The sequence below is a fragment of the Pinus tabuliformis genome, chromosome 2_2 (assembly GCF_031772625.1).
Source record: "Pinus tabuliformis cultivar Carrire ecotype Pingquan chromosome 2_2, CPIR1, whole genome shotgun sequence".
Taxonomy (NCBI): domain Eukaryota; kingdom Viridiplantae; phylum Streptophyta; class Pinopsida; order Pinales; family Pinaceae; genus Pinus; species Pinus tabuliformis.
Genome location: NC_142300.1, coordinates 409,539,417 through 409,555,530, shown reverse-complemented (window position 1 = coordinate 409,555,530; position 16,114 = coordinate 409,539,417).

The following is a 16,114-nucleotide window of genomic DNA, read 5'->3' as shown; positions in this document are numbered from 1 at the left end:
AAGCATAGAGGCTAGTTCAGAGGCTACATGGGATGATAAGAAAAAGGGAGATCATGAGTTACATGCTAGAAGATGTGAAATTGTTTGTTGGGCACCATGGATTGGTGTCGAGGTACAAAAGTTTCCTACTTTCAATGGTATGGGGTATGTGGTTGATTTTTTTAATGAAATTGATTTGAAAATTGATGAAACACGAAAGGTCCCCTTGAAGGATGTTCCCGTTAAGTAACATCGGTAAGTTAGTTCCAAGCTCATCACAACCGATTCCAAGGATGGGTTTCTATCAAGTCCCCTTTCTTGTGTCTCTTTAATGGACCAAGGGATTATTCAGTTGGTATTCCTAAGTACAAGGGACACATGGATCTGCAAAAACACATTTAGAAGTACAAAAGTAAATGTACCAAAGAAGGACTTCGTGAAGCATTATGCGTGAACCAGTTCATTTATACCTTTGGGATATTTCTATAGGATTCGTATGTAAGAGATGAAATGGGGATGAAAATAACTGCATGGGAACTAATGGTAGCGTATGTTTCCAGTGATTTCTCTATTTTGGGATGAATATGAGAAGATTGCATGAGATCTAAAATAAATCAAGAGGAATCTATTCCCTACAAGACAGCCTGTAGAGGAATATGCTGGCCAACATATTCTTGAGCCTATCTACAAATCGGGGTTCCATGAGGTGGTCACTTGTGGGAAGGTAGATAAAGACTCTGATGGAGATGACCTGAAAGAGTGAGGATGTTGGCCCTTGAGTAGTCGGAAGGTGAGTGACATATAAAAGATGGACTTGTCACAAAAGCCTTGCATTTAGAGCCACTAAAGTTGCGGAATCACAACATTATCACCCAGGAGAAACCTATGTTTTCTTCCATTAGTGATTACTAGGATGAGTAGACTAGGAAAGAGATTTTTGACCTCATAAAGGAATATGATGATCTATTTCGTGCATCAGTTGTAGAGCTTAACATGATTAAATGAGACTTCGAATAAATGGAAATCATGATGCAGCCAAGTGCAAGACCTATAAACCATCAACCATACACGATGAACCCAACAATAATGGAGAAGGTAAAGAATGAAATCAACAAGATACTAACAACCAACCTCATTTTAATTATTGATGAAGATGAGTGGGTCAACCCTATTTTCATTCAATAGATGAAGGATTCAAATGATATTCAGGTGTCCATATATTATCGGAGCCTTAACAATGTTGGCATGCATGACCCATTCCCTACTCTATTTAGCGATAAGGTCTTAGAAAATGTTGCTGGAAATGAAACGTATTGTTTTACTAATGGATTTTTTATTACCACCAAGTCTGGATGGTAGATGAGGATAAGAAGAAAACTACCTTCATGGCTGAGTGGGGTTCTTATCCTTATAATATCATGTTGTTTGGCCTGAAAAATGCCCTCACCACCTTTTTGCGGATTGTGATTGCTGCATTCTTAGACTATATGCACAAGTTTCTTGAATTATATATGGATGATTGGACGATGTATAGTTTTTTGAATAAGCATTCCAGTCTACTCCAAGTGATTTTTGACCATTGTAGGCAATTACAGATCTCACTGAACTTGAAGTAGTTTATTTTAGCTATCCCTTTCAAAACACTTCTTGGACATATAGATTGTAAGAAAGGGGTATGTGTAGATCTTGCCAAGGTTGTAGTGATATTGAATATTCCACCACCAATGACTATTAAACAAATAAGATCAACTTTGGGGCATACGGGGTACTACTACAGGTTTATTTGCAACTACTCCCTCACCACTATTCCTCTAGAAAAGTTGTTAAATAAGGTCAAGAAATTTGTGTGGTATGCTTAGTGTGATGCTGCATTTGATACTATAAAGGAGAAACTTACCAATGCAGTGATCTAGTCTACCCCTACTTGAACAAGGAGTTTCATGTGCATGTAGATGCGGTGAGTATTTCCTAGGGCCCAGTCTAACTCAAGTAAGGGAGGGAAGTCTAGATCATCCTATCTACTTTGCTACTAGGCAGTTCTATATAACATAAAAAAAATTATATGAACATAGAAAGGGATGCTCTTGCAATGCTATATTCACTTCAAAAGTTCAAGAACTATCTCCTTGGTGGACAGTTCAAATTATTTACTTATCATTCTATGTTGAAGTATTTTGTTAATAAGCAATGTTTTGGAAGGGCGAATATGTATATGGCTCTTTCTATTTCAGGAGTTTACATTTGAAGTTACCATGAAGTGAGGCCAAACTAAGGTGGGATCTCATGAGATTTCCTCGAAGGAGTCTAGAGAAGCAAAAGGCTAAGTGGACAACCGATTTCTTGATGCATAGTTATCAAGGTTTGAAGCCATTCGTGATTTTCTAGAAGACATTGGACTATTCCTTACCACTAGTAAGTCACGTGATGATTACACCATGACCTAGAAGAGGAATATGGTGGTTTGGGTTGCATATTATCAATTTATCATAGGGAAATTATAAAAAATTCAGCTAGATCACATCTTGTGAGGGTTGAGGTCTCACTCAAAGTAGTATGGGAGGGTGCTAGAACTAGGTTTTTCCACCCTGGGGATGTCTGATGATTTCAAGTGGTTCGTAGTTCGATCCAGCACGCACGTCACTACACGAACTTAGTCATACCTCGCAGCCTAAGATGATGCCTTCGTGCAACCCTATTCAAGGGCCGAACAGTGTTATTACCCAAGTCCCTATTCGTAGTTCGATATTAGTTGATTTACTTAACTTATTCATATCCTTGCAGTTATACTTAACAATTTTCACAATACAACTACACGCAATAAATAAACAGTATAATTGCAAGTAACATCAAACATGTAATAACTTAGAACAGATACAGAGAATTGGTAGCATAACTTCTCTTCATTATTCTCTTCCTCCAGTTACAGACTCGACTCTACCCTGCGCACTCAGCTGCAAGGGTCCACACGCTCAGCTACAGACTCTACTAGGCCTCTATGCACTCAGCTACAGAGCCTCTTCCTACTACTATGACCCAAGACACTTAGACTCTTGCTCTATACTTTGTTAACCATTATATTCCATCCATTCATTCAATGACTTTACAACTTAGAGCCTCACTCTATTTATACAATCCCATGGTCTGTGGACCATGGGTAGGCCGACAATACATTCAAAACTTAGGGTGGATAGCCCTATGGCTCTAACATACAATTCGCGCTCCGCGCCTTCGTGGATCTTTACAATAATATTATTCAAAAATTGGGCTTTGAGCCCCAAAACATGCTGTGAAGGGATTCCATGCCCAACAGATTCTATGCTAGATTTGGCTCTGATGTTAACATCCTACCAAGAAAAACCTAGGAAGCCCTTGTAAAACCAAAACTCGCATTTTCTTCAATTCAGTTGCAGATGGCTAATGAGCATCAGATCCTCCTGGTCAGATGTTTGGAGATGTCAAGGTGGATATCACAGGGGTGAATATATAAACCGACTTTGAAGTGATAGACATTATTGGAGACAAATATACCTATCCTGCATTGCTATGGATAGATTGGGACTTTGAGAAAAATGTTCTATTTGATCTAGAAAAGGAGACAATGACCTTTGAAGTGGACGGGGTCAGAGTAATTCACCACATAGATTTTTATCAGTGTCCCAAATTTACAAAGCCAGTGGACAACAAACAACAACCTAATATTTTGGACCGGATATACCATATCATCATAGGGAAGAGGGATTATTACATCAAACCCACGACTAATAGCTCTATTAGCTGGAGAAGTGTCCAAAACATAGTGGCAAGTTTAGAGGCTACATGGGATGATAGGAAATAGGGAGATCATGAGTTAGATGCTAGAAGATGTGAAATTGTTTATTGTGCACCATGGATTGGTATCGAGGTACAAAAGTTTAATACTTTCAATGGTATGGGGTATGTTATTGATTTTTTTAATGAAATTGATTTGAAATTTGATGAAACACGAAAGATCCCCTTGATGGATGTTTCCATTAAAGTAACACCAGTAAGTTAGTTTCAAGCTCATCGAAACCAATTCCAGGGATGGGTTTCTATCAAGTCCCCATTCTTGTGTCGGTTTGATGGACCAAGGGATTATTCAGTTGGTATTACTAAGTACAAGGGACACGTGGATATGCAGAAACACATTTAGAAGTACAAAAGTAAAAGTACCAAAGAAGGACTTCTTGAAGCATTATGCATGAACCAGTTCATTCATACTTTTGGGATGTTTCTGTAGGCTTCGTATGTAAGAGAGGAAATGAGGATGAAAAGAAATGCATGGGAACCAATGGTAGCATATGTTTCTAATGATTTCTCTATTTTGGGATGAATATGAGAAGATTGCATGAGATCTAAAATAAATCAAGAGGAATTTATTCCCTGCAGGACTTGTTGTAGAGGAATATGTTGGCCAACATATTCTTGAGCCTATCTACAAATCAGGGTTCCATGAGATGTTCACTTGTGGGAAGGTAGATAAAGACTCTGATGGATATGACTTGAAGGAATGAGGATGTTGGCACTTAAGTAGTTGGAAGGTTGCTGACATAGAAAAGATGGACTTCTCACAAAAGCTTTGCATTTAGAGCCACTAAAGTTGTGGAATCAGAACATTATCACTGAGGAGAAACCTATGTTTTCTTCCATTGGTGATTACTAGGATGAGTAGACCAGGAAAGAGATTTTTGACCTCATAAAGGAATATGATGATCTATTTAGTGCATCAGTTGTAGAGCTTAACGGGATTAAATGAGACTTCAAATAAATGGAAATCATGATGCAGCCAAGTGCAAGACCCGTAAACCATCAACCATACACGATGAACCCAACAATAAAGGAGAAGGTAAAGAATGAAATCAACAAGATACTAGCAACCAACCTCATTTTAAATATTGATGAAGCTGAGTGGGTCAACCCTATTTTCATTCAATATATGAAGGATTAAGATGATATTAAGGTGTCTGTATATTATCGGAGCCTTAACAATGTCGGCGTGCATGACCATTCCCTACTCTATTTAGCGATAAGGTCTTAGAAAATGTTGCTGGAAATGAGGCATATTGTTTTACTGATGGATTTTTTGATTAGCACCAAGTTTGGATTGTAGACGAGGATAGGAAGAAAACTACCTTTATGGCTGAGTGGGGTTCTTATTCTTATAATATCATGTTGTTTGGCCTGAAAAATGCCCTCGTCACCTTTTTGTTGATTGTGATTGTTGCATTCTTAGACTATATGCACAAGTTTCTTGAATTATATATGGATGATTGGACGATGTATAGTTTTTTGAATAAGCATTCCAATCTACTCGAAGTGATGTTTGATCATTCTAGGCAATTACAGATCTCACTAAACTTGAAGAAGTTTATTTTAGCTATCCCTTTCAGAACACTTCTTAGATATATATATTGTAAGAAAGGGGTATGTGTAGATCTTGCCAAGGTTGTAGTGATATTGAATATTCCACCACCAATGACTATTAAACAGCTAAGATCAACTTTGGGGCATACGAGGTACTACTACAGGTTTATTTGCAACTACTGCCTCACCATTGTTCCTCTAGAAAAGTTGTTAACCATAGTCGAGCAATTTGTGTGGGATGCTTAGTGTGATGCTGCATTTGATACTCTAAAGGAGAAACTTACCAATGCAATGATTCTAGTCTACCGCTACTAGAACAAGGAGTTTCATGTGCATGTAGATGTGTTGAGGATTTCTTAGGGGCGAGTGTAACTCAAGTAGGGGAGGGAAGTCTAGATCATCCTATCTACTTTGCTAGTAGGCAGTTCTATATAACATAAAACAATTATATGACCATAGAAAGGGATGCTCTTGCAATGCTATATTCAGTTCAAAAGTACGAACTATCTCCTTGGTGGACAGATCAAATTATTTACTTATCATTCTACGTTGAAGTATTTCTTTAATAAGCAATGTTTTGGAAGGGTGAATATGTATATGGCTCTTTCTATTTCAGGAGTTTACATTTGAAGTTACCATGAAGCGAGGCCAAACTAAGGTGGGACCTCATGAGATTTCCTCGAAGGAGTCTAGAGAAGCAAAAGGGTAAGTGGACAACTGATTTCTTGATGCGTAGTTATCAAGGTTTGAAGCCATTCGTGATTGCACTATTCCTTACCACTAGTAAGTCACGTGATGATTACACCATGATCTAGAAGAGGAAGATGGTGGTTCAGGTTGCATATTATCAATTTAGCATAGGGAAATTATAAAAAATTCAGCTAGATCAGATCTTGTGACACATTGTCTTAGACCATGAGAAGGAGGATGTGCTCTTGGAGTGCAAGTCTAAGGTTGCACAGTGCCATGTTGGGGAATAAAGCACAAGGAAATTATTGTGAGATGGGATCTAGTGGCTCACCTTATTCGAGGACTTGAAGGAGTATTTCAAGAGGTATGATGTGTGGGTAAGCCATCAAGGTGGGAGAGGAGCCACATGTTATATAAAATATTTTAAAGTAATATTTATATCTATATATAAATTACATGGTTAAAAAGTTTTAGGTGTCTTACTATAATTTTATAATTTGTTTTCTCTGAGTATATTTTCTTTGCTATTTGACTTTTTTGGAATATATTTTCATGAATCCAAAAATTTAATAATTTAATAATTTAAGCTTAAAAATAAAATTTAAACCATAAAAAATTACTGGTATACAAATTCATTAAAATCTAAAAAAAAATCATTTTTTTTTTTTTTTAATTTTATCTTTTAAATTAAATTTTACACTCTAAAAATATTGGAGCATGGGAGATTGATGAGCAAGATGAATCTTTATTGGAATACATAAGTTAATGACTAATATAAATCATAATAATCAACAAAACAATGTAAATAAAAAGACAATTCGGCTGTGTTGATCACATGGTTGTTGGGTTAGCTGGCAAGTAATCAGTAAATGATGTAAGAATGATACCGATGGAAGGTTGCTTAGAAACATATAAAGGTGAAGCACCGTAAGTGTACGAAATGTTTAGCCTGTAAGGCTGTAACGAAAGCTTTTGTAAATGGATTTGACATCCGAAAAATGCCACGGTAGATGGAAACTTGACCTGAATTCCAAACTACGAAAGAGGTTGATGCACTGCTGTGTATCATGTTCAAACCACCCTTTTATATCGCCCGTTGGATGCATTGGCCTTACGGTGTTCTATGTTCTTTCCCAACTGTAGCTCACCGATGATGAAGACATTGTTTTTCTTGTAATTAAAGAATCCAAATGGTCATAGATGTGAAACTTTTAAAAATAAATTATTAAATTTTTTCATGATGGTTTGCAATTAAATACATAGAATATATAATAAATTAAAATGAAAATGAAAAAATTAAGCAAATACGTTATATTATAGGTATATAATGAATATAAATTATATTATAAGACAATATTATTAGAAATTAAAGAGAGATTAGAGAGATTTTTGTACAATATAAATCACATTTTGTTGTTATTGATCACATAAAGTAGTTATATATATAAAAATTAGTTCACTTATTTTTAGATGGATTTATGATTTATAAACAACTTATACATATAGGGAAAAAACTATTTCTAAAATGATATCTAAAAACTCACAATAATAATTCACAACACATAAAAACATTACTTCCAACCAACACAAATAAAAACATCAAACAAACAACAAATTATATAAGCCATGAATGTCAATTGTATAATAAAAAATACAGAAACAATTAGCTAATTAAAAATAAATAAAACATGGAGCTTTACAATAAAATTTATCCGTTATGAATGTGCACTCACTTTGAAATGGCTCTAAACACTTTTGTATGTATTGTTGTTACAAGATTTTATATCTTTACTTCTTCTTTAATTTATTGTTGTTAGAAGATTTTATATCTATATTTCTTCTTTAATATCTTATTCCTAGAGATTGTATTTTAATTCGTCTCTTGTTATACTTATACTCTTAATTAACTTATGGTTTTAGATAATCAAGAATATTTTTAGAATTTCATACATGATAATATTACACTGAAGTGGTCTCCAGACGTGCGAAAAGCTTTCCATAAACCAGAAACTTCTTATTTACAAAATTTTCAACTGTTTATTAAAAGCATCCAATCTGTAAAATAAACCCTAGAAACATCCTTTCTGCCCATAAAATATCTAAAGTTTAAAAGGAAAAAAACGTTCTATAATATAATAATCCATTTTTACGCAGGACAAAATTTAACAACTAACATGTCAATAACCTAAATAAAACGTAGACGAGTGTTCCACCGCCCAACCGCAGAGAATTTTCTCACATGTTTCATGCCTCTACATGCGATTTGGTTCTGGGGAAGCTTCCTTACAGGACAAAGAAAACACCGGATTTTTCAACCTGGATCCCACGGTTGAATGATAAAGTGTTCCGTTGGCAACTGGCAACTACAACCTGCAATTGTCAGCATACATGTAGGAATATTACAAATTAATATCATGGTACTGGAAAATAGAGGGTTAGGGTTTTGTAAGATTGTGAGCGCATTCTTGGCTTTCCATTCCAAATACCATTATCTAATAAAATTTGTGTCGGTCTAATACAGAATACATGACAGTAAAAATATGCCGCAATGAAAGCAAGCAGAATCATTTCAAAACCCGGGGCACATTCTGAAATTGACTTGCTGTATTATGTGCACATTTTGAAATTGAGTTGCTATGTTTTGTGGTTACGCTCATCGCAATATTAGATTTCTGAAGTTTAAAACGAAACATGTTTTCTTTAGATGTTAAAAATTTAAAGATTTGTATATAAAGGCATTTATGTCAAAAGCGTGATGGAAAATCAAATTATATATATCCCAAAATTAATTTCCCACTCCACAAATCATAAACCAAGAATCATTTTATTTGACTTATATTATTTAAGAAATTATATGATCAATAAAATAAAATAAAGATTTATTTTATCTAAAATATAGTGTTTAAAAATTAACCATATTAATTATAGGAATATTGCATAACTAAATTTAAATGATAATATAGTTATATGCTTAAGAAAGTGATTACATACAAACCTCATTACAACCCACTATGAAGTGGCAGCTTGACTAAAACTTTAAATATAATAAAGATTTCATTAAAATAATAAAAATAATGTAAAATATTAATTGATGCAGGATTTATATGATGATGATGTTAATTAAGATTAGGGGGTGTTTCAAGATTACTATAGTTTTGATGATTTAACTAGTCAAAAAAGTTGGAAGTGTGATAAATATTTTGGAAGTGATGTTTTTCATCTCCAACCTTCTTAGTATAGTAAATATTGATATTATACATTATAATAATGAAATTTGGTATAAAATTTAAAATGAATTTATTATATATTATCTAAATATAGTAAAAAATATAATTTCTAGAATTTTATTTAATTATCAATAATTATTGGGTGGATTGTAGATATTTAACATCTATGGAATATTCTAAAATATTGTTAGTGATATTCATAAATGAAAGATTGAGATTGGAGTCGTCTAACAAGGGGGGAATTTCCGGAATGACCAAAAGTGGTCGGAATCCGGGCAAAAAAATTTCAAAAAATCTTGTAGAGGTAGTGTTTGAATGTGGAAATGGATTCAACACCATAAAAAAAAGTCTAGGACACTTAAAATTTTGAAGTTTAACAATTATAACTTGGATTTACAAAAATCCTTGCCGGATTTTCTCTAGATATGACCCGAATTTCCATAACTTTCTGGGCAACTCCTTTAGACCATACAATTGAGATTTATTTTCAATATAGTTATGTCTTTTTGGCCTTTATAATTAAATTAATTAATTAAAAGAAAATGTCGTATAAAATAAGTTCTTGTTTTTTGGCATGGAATATTGATAGATCATGGTATTCATCCATAGTATTATATCAAAGCCTAACTATAGATTAAAAATTGTTGTGGTAAAGCTCTAATAAATGTTATGGCTAAGAATCTTATTACATATTTTATTTAATGTATATATATTTAACCTATATATTAAGTATTTTTATATTAACTAAAAATAACAATTAAAAATAAAGTTATAATTTAGTAATTTTATAGTGAAATGTATCAAGTATTTTGATGCTGAAAATCTTATTATATGTTTTCTTTAGTGCATATATGTTTAATCTATATAATAAATCTTTTTATATTTCTTAAAAATAACAAATAAATATAAAGTTATAATTTAGTAATTTAGAATCTTATTACATGTTTTGTCTAATGCATATATGTTTAAACTATATATTAAATTTTTCTATATTTATTAAAAATAATAATTAAAAATAAAGTTATAATTTAGTAATTTTATGGTTAGATGTATCATGAAGTAGTTTGGTATTTATTATGGATTGATGGGACATTTACAAGCTAGTTAATTTATATGGTTATGTTACTACATATTGGTGCTGTAGTCTAACTAATAGATAAAATGACTTTTTGGCAATTTTTTAGAAGATTATGATATTTTATTATTTCAAAATATTTTTTGAATGAAATGGATTCAATAGACATTGGATCCTTACAAATTAAACAACTTAAAATTATGATTTTTAAAAATTTATATCGGTTTTTGAACAAAATTGACAAGAAAAGATGCTTGGAAAATGTGCTTGGAAAGTGACCACTTCGCTTATTAGTTAGACTAAGCTTATGTTTTGGAAAATGGCCACTTAGTGTATTAGTTAGACTAAGTTTATATTTTATCCAAGTTAACGGAGACATTAATTTCAAATGCATATAATCAAATGCATTATGTTTAACATAATAATAATTTCAAAATAAAAGTAGAATTTATTTAATTTTTATGTTTTTCTTAATTTTATCAATGTGAGATTTATCATGCAGTAGGTGTTTTGATTCTTATCATGGACTCATCATTGATGTGTATCCCCATTTACTAGCCATTTAATTTACATGGTTGTACTAGTATATATTATTATCCTGGCGTGATCATTGATTTGTATGGACATTTACTAGTCATTTAGTTTACATGGTTGTAATAGTATATATTATAGACATATTCTAACTTTTACATGAAATAACCTTTTTGAGGGCATTTTTCAACCAGATAAAATTTGAGTTTAAGTTATTTAATAAGTAAAATTCAAGTGTCCTAGGGTATTATAGATGTAGTCTAACTTTGACATGAAATAGCCTTTTTTCAGGGCATTTTGCAAGTTAAAATTAACAAGATTCGAGTAGATATTTTTTAAAACCTGAGTTTAAGTTATTTAATCTATAGAATTCAAGTGTCCTAGTGTTTTTCAGGGTGTTGAATCTATTTATGCTTTCAGAAAAGTGTTTTAAACAACAAAAAATTGCAATCTTTCTTGAAATTATATCATCCCATTACAAAGTCGATAAGTTAGAGTACCCCTATATTATATCCAATTGAGGTGGAGCATTAGTTTTACATGCATATTATCAAATGTATTTTAAAATCTCATTTGATTTTATAGTCCTACAACTCCATATTGTCTAAGTGTTATCCTATAAGGTTAAACTAGCACAACCTTATAAATTAAATGGCTAGTAAATTTCAATGGGAATCAAAACACATACCTCATGATACATCTCACATTGCGAAGGTTTAAAGAAATCATAAAAATTAAATAAATTATAACTTTATTATTATTATAAACAATTAATATATGAGTTAAACATATATAGTTAGAAAAGCATGTAACAAGATTCTAATACAGTTAGGTTTGTTTACAATGCCATGGGATAATACCATGGCTTACTAATATGGTGTTCCTAAAATGTCATAGCTCATGTTCACATGACATTTTTTGTGCCCATAGACCTCTACAATTTAGTACATTGAAGGTATGTATATGTAACTTTCTTAAATCTTGGAATATATATATATATATATATATATATATATACAAAATTAAATTTAAAGTAAACATACTATTATTTCTTTAACAATTCATTTCTTTATATATTATTATTGGTATAATAATAAATAATATTGATGTACATTATTACAATATATTATAATAATAATCATCTCCATTATAAGTATTATTATATTATATGAGGGAAGAACAAAGAAATAGGGATATAGAGGTGGAGTGTGATACCCCTCATGCAATTGTTGTTTTGCAAACCATTATTATTTATATTTACTTGTAAATATTGTGGAGGTATTGGTTCACAAGGACCAAAGTTGAGTGAAAAGATGTAAACTTTAATATATTTTTATGAATAAAATATTATTTCACTTATTGTTATTTGGAAATATAAGCAGAGCCAACAAGTGAGTATTCCTGCTCCCCATTGTCAGGAAGTAGTTATGTCTCAATTATAGTCCAAGAAAGAACAATTTTGACCTAACAGTAGTCATAGTTAAACCATCCACATCTACTGATTTTATCTCATCATCAATATTATTATGATAGGAGAGAAAGGTCATCTCGTGAACAAAAAGAGAGAAAAAAAATATAGATTGGGGGAGATAAAGTCAATTGGAAAAACGTTCCATTGGGAGAGAGAGACTAGGGGAAAAGATAAATCTAAAAATATTTTTGGAAGTGGTACTAGAAGGACATTATTAGGGTCTAAGGAGGAAATTTCTGCAAGTGATAGGTTCTACTTGTAACATAAGAGATTATTAGGGACTGAGGAGGAAATTTCTGCAAGTGATAGGTTATGTTTGTAACATAAGAGATTTGGGGAGACTATGTGGGAACTACTAAGGATGTAGTTCATCAGAAGAGTTGAGTGTGGTTGCTCCTATTATATTTTAAAAAACACACATAAGTAATTGGGTTTGTTTATATTTTGTTGAGAAATTGAATTCGAAGAAAATAGTTTATGTTTTCTATCTCTGAGATAAAGATGAATGTAAGTAGTGAATAAGTATAAGGTTTTCCATCATTAATGGTTCAATTTTTGTTAAAATCAACAATGTAAAAATACCTTGGCATGTATAGATTGGAGGAAAGATTTACTTGGATTGAGAATTAATTCTAAACAAAATTTATGGGTTAGGTAGGAAAATTAGCTTTTAGATTAAGTTTCAAAAAAAATTTGTATACATACATATATAAAAAAACATGGTTAACATGGTTGGGGTTGAGACTGAAAAAAAAAATTCTCAGATTATTCTTTAAACAAGATGTAGTCCCTATTAATAATATACGAAATCCTTGAAATAATAGGTGCAAAAATGCTGAAATTAGAGGCCATGCACTCTAAACTTATGTAGAAATAATTTCTCTCATTTAACTTTTATAGATATATATAAATAAAGTGTGATAAAAGTTTGGTTTCTGATAAAACCAACCCCTTAAAATAGTTTGGCATGCATACTTAGTTGGATTCCGAATTAATTCTAAACAAAAGTTATGGGTCACTTAGGAAAATTAGTTTTTAGATTAAGTTTTAGAAAGAGTATATATATATAAATAAATAAAATAGGGTTAGAATGGTCGGGGGTTTACCATGAAAAAATAAAAATCTTAGGTTATTCCTCAAACAAGATGTTGTACCTGTTAGTAACTAACAAGAAATTTTTGAAGTAAAAGGTGCAGAAACACTAAAGGTAGGAGCCATGCACTCTAAACTTATGTAGAAAAAAATTCTCTGAGTTAACTGATACATGTGTATATACATATATATAAACAAAAATAACAAGTGTAATAGCACCACTAGTTCCATGGATCAGTCGATCAAGAAAGGTGTTGGAAAATGAATGCATTTAATGAATAAGAATAAGGCTTATATTCAATAATTATTAATGAGTTCGTAAGGAAAACAAGTCTTCAAAATAGAATTAGAATCAAGCATGGAAGCCATATGCCTTAATTTAAGAATATTTATTGTTAATGGAAAGAAATAGCGATCAATTACATACACAGTAACGAAAAAACAATTCATAAGGAAATAACTATATTAAGAGCATACAATCTCATTCCTCTAATAAAAATATGAGGATATTAACACTTTAAACATAGATTAAATTACATCCAAATGTTTAACTCTACTTGGTCTATGCTAAGGAGAAATGATATTATAACATAAAGAGCCCATAAAGTCGATCCATATAATTTTGACGATTCCAAAAAAATTATTATGCTGAAATAAAGATTAACTACATATATGATTCTCCTAGTACAAATATGTTAAGGTACAAGGATGTTAAAACACCCAGGGAAAAAATTCCTAAATGCATAGGTAAGTATGGAAAAATTTGGCAGGGACATATCTCGCTTAAAGCATAAGTGGTAATAGAAATTGTGCACTCGGAGAGACATGAAGAGAAATAAGATGATGGGAACTAGGAAAACTAGAGTGTAGGAAATCCAAGACCGTGTTTTCGATGGTATCTCAAAGTGAAGGTCGTAATCGATGTGGAAACCAACCAGAAGCCTTTTTTTAAATTAAGAAAGAATGAATATGAAATAAATTGAAGGAAACAACTGAGGTTCTGATCTAAATGGATCCTAGAATACTATCTAAGTCTTCAAAATCATTGAAAAGATCAAAATTATTGCATGGGAAAACCTTCATAAAACAGCAGAAAACATTATCAGGAGGCGAAAAACATAAGAAAACAATGAAAAACAGAGTATCGGAGGCTTGAACAGTCAATGCACAGGAGCCATCGGATCTAGCCGATCAACATTCTAGATCTGATCGACAAATTGCAATTGGCGGTGGAAAAGGGAGGCTATTGGCGGAGACCCCATGATATATGAGACTGCAATGAGTGGGGTCAACGAGGACCGTCGATCGAGCATGCAGGTCAACGGCCCCGATTGCATCGCAATATCACTATCGGAAAATACAATGGAGCAAGGCTATATATGTATACATATATGTGATATGATAGCTAGACACAATAAAGATTATAAAAAATGTTTGATATGATTTGAGGTCCGGAAAACAGAGTTTTCCTTTGTAAATTGCATTTTCGTTGAATAAACGAAAAACCAAAGAAAATGTGTCGATGCGATATTACAGACCCGAAAGGGTTTATTAATAGTGTTATATATGATTTCGAGTATGATAAGCAAGATTCTCAATGTTTTTAATGTATTTTCAATACAAAGGGAAATCATGATATGAGCGGGATTTCGGGCGGGCCAAGGGTGGTAAGTGGTTTGGGCCGGGCTCCGCCCGATCCCATATAATGGTTGCCACGTGTCCAGGCTGAGGAGAGAGAAAACCACCCTCATCGGGCGGTTAACTCCCATACGAAAGAGCCGCCCAAAATGGATCTCAATCGTTGGATCAAGACCTCTCAGATCAACGGTGGAGATGCGATGTTGGTGTACAGGTAGACCCGATAGGAGTTATAAGGCAGAACTTATAATATTTCAAATCTGATAAACAATGTTTTTGGTGGATTTTCATAGTTTTGAATGCATTTCTTTGTGTTAACAGAAAGCGGTCGTTTCAGGGATTCAAAGGACATATGCACTCATCCGTTGCAGAATAGGTGGCCACCTCCACTTAACGCATTATACAATGATTGTTTAACACTAAAAGAGGGATTCGAGTGGACAGAGGCTAGGAGACAAAAAGTCGAGAAGAGGAAACGAACACGCAATGCAGATTGGCTTTAAAGCCACAGAATACAAAAGCAAAGACAAACAATATTGTAGGCAGTGCTAAGACAGAGCAAAGACAAAGATAGAGAGTGATAAAGAGAGTCTGTGTACTCAGAGAGGCTTGACAAATTCAAGCAAAACTCTTGTTTTTGTATCTGTTGTGTGTTGAGACTCAAGTTGAGCTTATACTTTTGTAAAACTCTATTCTGAAGACATAATAGAGAGGTCACCACTAAAAGCGGGACCAAGAGATGTAGCCGAGGAGTATTGGGTGAACTCCTTATTAAACTTGATGTGTTTATATGTGTTTGTCTATTATGATATTTTATTGCTTCATTGTCTATGTATTTCGTAATCTTATTGATCCATTTCATAAAGTAACATAGGCATATCCATGCACATGAGTCTGTAATACCTTAATAATTGTCTTAGATCTCATTATCAGATCAAGTCGTATTAGAGCTTTAGGTTGCTAAGGTTAGACAAGCTTGTGGTGGATTGTTGAATTCTAACTAGGTCAAAGCTCAAATGAGGAAAAGGA